The sequence below is a fragment of the Capsicum annuum genome, unplaced genomic scaffold (assembly GCF_002878395.1).
Source record: "Capsicum annuum cultivar UCD-10X-F1 unplaced genomic scaffold, UCD10Xv1.1 ctg4430, whole genome shotgun sequence".
NCBI lineage: Eukaryota > Viridiplantae > Streptophyta > Magnoliopsida > Solanales > Solanaceae > Capsicum > Capsicum annuum.
In genome coordinates this window covers 7573-12989 of record NW_025851819.1, presented here as the reverse complement: position 1 = coordinate 12989, position 5417 = coordinate 7573, and the positions used below count along the sequence as shown (strand labels likewise).

General features: G+C 30.6%; 1 pseudogene; it reads right to left on the bottom strand.

Annotated features, from left to right (window-relative positions):
* LOC107872129 overlaps positions 1–5171 on the bottom strand; it is a 10151-nt pseudogene extending 4980 nt beyond the window's left edge.
* Positions 5172–5417: the final 246 nt, after the last annotated feature.

Genomic DNA, 5417 nt, shown 5'->3' with positions numbered 1-5417 from the left:
AAGTTAAAAGTCATATATAAATGATGAAACATATAATACCTGAGAAAGCCAATGGATACTGTAAGAAGAGTAGACAAAATGCAAACTCTTTGAAGGAAAAAGTCTAGTATAAAATGAACCAGCAACTCCTGTCACAAAACAATTATCTCCTCCAATATTATGTTTCTTCAGATCATCGATGAACGTTGGCAGTGATCGAAAAATGTTATTAAAATCATTACTAGGAAGATCATTCAGAAAAATATGAAATTCAGGCAACTCATGATCCTTTTTTTCCCTTTCTTTATTGATCGTTTGAATGAGTTGGGTGATTGTCCAAGAAAGTGTTAGGTCCAGAAGAACAACCTAAGTCCGCAATGCATATGGTTTCTCCAGGGGGAAGATTGTGATAGAGAGAAGATATGGCTTCGTCTACTATTGACTTCGTCATGAGAATTACTTTTTCCTGTACGCATAATGCAACAATAATTCAAGTACACAAAAAAATATCTCTTTAATTATTTACAAGACATATACATTCATGCAAGTAATTTTTTAACTCCATAATCATTAACTTGAAACTCAAATAATCTTCAAGCCATGGTGTTGTAGCTTTCAACCAGGATGTCAAGAACTTACCAGAAGAAATCAAAGGGGAGCTTTTGTTGTATTCTTGTACACAAAAGTCTGTATTTTGGCAAAATAACTTCAACACAAGTTCAAGAATAAATCAAGAACACTTATGAAGTTTCCAACACCTTCAACACAAGATCAAAACGACCTTTCAAAGAATTGTGTATTTCCAATATTTTAAAGAAAATTAGATGAAGCAGAAAAAGTCAAGTCCTCCGAATTCACAGAGTGTCCTCAAGGAAATAATTCCCCTCAAGTACCCGAGGTTCCGGAATTTTCCTCCCAAGATAAAATGGCTTAACAATCCGACTGTAGTGGTACCTCAAATGATTGGATTTTCTTCGAACTCACTCAAACAGTCAATGGAGGAGCCAGACTTTTGGTTAGGGGTGTTCATATTTTCCCTTGGGCAAAGAACTGTTTAGAAAACAAATAAAATAAAGCACTGCTACACCTGCCAAGGTTCGAATCCGGGTTGTTGATGTGGAAATGCACACTCTTGACAACTCGACTATGCTTCTCTAACTTGTCAAGGGTGTGCAACAACATGTATATAACCATAAATATCTATATTTAACCTATATACTCGAAAAAAATTTCCGACGAAGGGTGTTCATCTGACCACCCTTCGTTGGTTGTGGCTTCGCCACTGCAAACAGTTAGATGATCACACAAAGTATTTTAGAAGACAAGAAATGTTTTCAAGTGTAGAAAAATTCATACTAAATCTGTGGAAAAATGCAGGTTTATATAACCATTAAGGGCCCCTTTCGAAAGGTGGCAAGAGTTCACCGCAAAGGTATATCCTTTCTGAACAGTGATATCTGTTCATTCCAAAGAGTGTGTCTTTCCGAACAGCCACAACCATCCAAATAGTCATACCTTTTCCCGAAATAATGTGACTTTTATTCGAAGAGTTGTATCTTTCCAGGCAACTTTTTATTTTCCATTCACACGTATTGAACCCAATAGCTTTAACTAATACTCCCTCTGTCCTATTTTAACTGTCGTCATTTTTTTTTTTGGTCCGTTCCAAAAAGAATATCGCATTTCCTTATTTGATAACTATTTAATGACATTATACCTATTTTATTCTTAGTGGGTCTCACTTATTATGAAAAGACAACAAAAAAGTAAACATTAAAATAATTTTAAAAGGGGATAATTTTATAAACTTTACAAAGTCATCATTTATTTCTTAAATTTTGTGATCGGTCAAATGACGACACATAAAATGAGACGGAGGTAATAGTAGACATACATAGCACAATTATTGCTCAGCATAGGGCTTAGATATGACAACGCTAATTTTTATGTCAATTATTAGTTAGACTAGAGTCTAGAGGTCAATAAGTTGTTTGGGAGCCTTACCAATCCAACCTCTGTTTTTGTTGGGGAGATTTGAGTCACTTGATCTGTCAAAGTCAGGCTAAGCCCACGGATGGATCTACAATATATAGTGTGGGTTTTCGAGAACATACATCCATTACGATAGCTTTCATAATTTTATAATTATTTTTATAAGAATGAAAAAGGATCAAAACTATCCCAGAACTATTTGAAATGAAGTAGAAATATTCTTTGTTTGTTTTTTAGCTCAAAAATACCCATTTGTTTGTTTTTTGATTCAAAAATACCTTCATCTTAACGGAGTACTACCAAGCACACCGCATGAAAAAAAAATTGTCACATGACCAATCTATATCATCATTTCATTCACGAAAAAGGGTCAAACTACCCTTGAATTATCCAAAAAGGAGCAAAACAATCAGAGGGGTATTTTAAAGCCAAAAAAATAAACAGAGAGGTATTTTTGCTCCATTATAGATAGTTCAAGAGTAGTATTAGCCTTTTTTTATAAATGTGATGCTGACGTGCACGGGATAAATAATAATTTTTTTCCACGCGGTGTGTTTGGTTGTACTATGTTAAATTGAGAGGTATTTTTGAATCATAAAACAAATTGAGAAATGTTTTTAAGCTAAAAAATAAACACAGCATATTTTTAGTTCATTTTTAATAATTCAGAGGTAATTTTTGGCCCTTCTTATTTTAATAATTATAAGTAAACTTGAGTCCGTTTGGGATTGTTGTTACAAACTGTTTATTTAAAAATCACTTTTATAAAATAGCTTTTCAAAAAAAAATAATTTGTGTTTGATAAATCTATTTGAAAAGTACTTTGATAAACAGATTGTGTTTGAATAATTTTTTTCAAGAATTGCTTTTTTGAGACAAATGACCAAAAAGGACATGTATCATTAGACTTTTACTACCAAAATAAATTTATAGAGAAAATTTATTTTAAATATCTATTATAATATTTTTAATTAAAATTTATTTTTATTTAATTAAAAAACACGTATTCTAAAATTTTCAATCAACATTTATATACATAAACACATTAAATATATTAATAATGATATATTACTTAAATAATTTAAATATCACTTTAAAATATCAAACAAAAATAAATCTAAAAATTATATCATAAATTAAATTATTGTTTATGAAAAAGATAAGACAAAAATAATTAGTCCTTCATAAATTATTCATTTAAAATTAAATATTCGAGAAAAAATTTACAAGTGTTGTCAAAATATCATTTATTCTTGTAACGTTATTCATCTGTCATTTGTTATCATTAATAATAAAAAAATAAAAAGTTATATATTCTTCGGATCTTCATCAATGATTTTTTAAAATTTATTTAAAGAAAATGAGTGAAAATAAAATAATAATATATAAATCATAAATAAAATAAAGAATTATCATGTAAATATGAAATATAAAAGAGAAAATGGCCAAAAGCCACCCCCCCTCCCCCCCTCCCCCCCCCTCCCCCAATTTTTACCTCAAATCTCAACTACACATCTATACTCTGCGGGGGTCCTATGACCCCCTGAACAGTTTAAAAATGAAATATATACCCATCTAAAAGTTTATACCCAAATTTTATTTCAAGTAGTGACCTGCACGCACTGCCACATCATTGCCATGTCATTGTTTTCTTTTTTTTTTACTCTAAAAAATTAATTATTCAACTTCGTTATTTCCTTTTCTCTTCCCCATTTTCCATTTTTGCTCCATTTTCTTCTTCAACCCAATTTTATTTTTGCAGTTAATTTTTGAAATTTAATTTTGTATTAAATTATATATGGCATTGTGGGTTGTGTTGAAAATTATATATGACATTGTGGGTTATATTGGAAATTATAAAGATTTCAAGAATATACCTATGGAATTTCTTGATATATAGAAAAAATTATGTATGACATTGTGGGTTATGTACACCGGAGTGGAAGATAGAGGGAGTAGAGTTTATGACTAGTTTCATGTGGAATCTCGAAGTTCAGCATATATAGGGGTGATCGGACTTGTCAGAGTTGAAGTTCAAAGCTCTGAGCTCGCCATTAATGACGGAGCAAAAAGAGAGAAAATCGGTGAAATGGGTTCTGTTTGTTTAGCTGTTTAGTGTTGTGCTTCATTACGAAGCTTTACCAAGACTTCATATAAAAAATTGAATAAGAATCTAAAGTTTGTTAAATCTTCTTGCCTCCTTATTTCTAGTGTTTCTTGTTTTTGGTAATAACCTCTTCCAAATTATCAAAAAACGTTATTAATGAGTTTTCGCCATTAATAAGTTCAAGAAAGATGAGAAAATGAAATTGGAGATGAGGAAGATGAGAAAACTCCATTAATGAGTTCTTGAATTTTTTTGTTTTGAGAAAGAGAAATGAGTTCTTAAATTTTTGTTTTGAGAAAGAGAAGAAGAAGACAAAGAGAAAATGAAAAAGAAAAAGTAATAATTAAAATTATTTATATAAAAAATATTTAACATAAATTTTTAATAAATAATTTTCGTTTTCACTCTCTTTAAAGAGAGTGAAATACACTCTCTTGTCATGTTAGCTTTTGGGGGTAATAATTTCACTTGAAAATAGTTCAGTGAGGTCATAGGATCCCCGCAAAGTATAGATGTGTAGTTGAGATTTGGGGTAAAGGTTTGAAGGGCTTTTGACCATTTTCTCAAGTATAAAATATTAAAATCTAACATTAATCATACTTATAAGATTATATATATGTGTGTGTAGAGTGAGAGAGAGATATATGTGTGTGTAGAGTGAGAGAGAGATTGAGTGATAGGAATATTTAGTCATGAAAAAAGTAATTTTCTATTTCTGCTTGTGCCTTTTTTGAAAATTAGAAATTTTCTACTTCTTTTTAAAAATATTTATACAAATTTACCAAACACTTTTTTTTTCCAAAGAAAAAGTAATCCCAATCAGGCACTTCATACGAACCCACTACAAAATTGGTGTACATTGGTCATTGCCAAAGAAGGCACACTTCTAAATTTCATGTAGGACTGCACCCTTCTATATATACCTACTCATTACATTTCATGAGTAGTCTTTTGGCAAAAATTAAAAGTGAGATCTCTACTTTCTAGAGGACAAAAAAAGTTGTATGATGATATATAGCTGATGAAGAGAATTTCTTGCATAACTAGAATCTCCAATTCCTCCATTCATGTAAAGAACTTTAGCAACATCCATTTCTTTTCTCTTTTTTAATCTCTCTGTGCATAGGAGTTAGCAACTATTAAATAAGGAAAATCTAATATTGTTGTAGTTGTTATAACTTTTGTATTTAAAGAAAAAGATGTATTGAGTTCCTCCCCAAGTGTGTAGTATATATGTCAAGGGGACCATATACTATATGAAAGTGTCGTGCAATAATATTTTCTACTACTATAGCACACAATGTTATTCACTCATTTTTTATATATTTGGCCTCTCTAT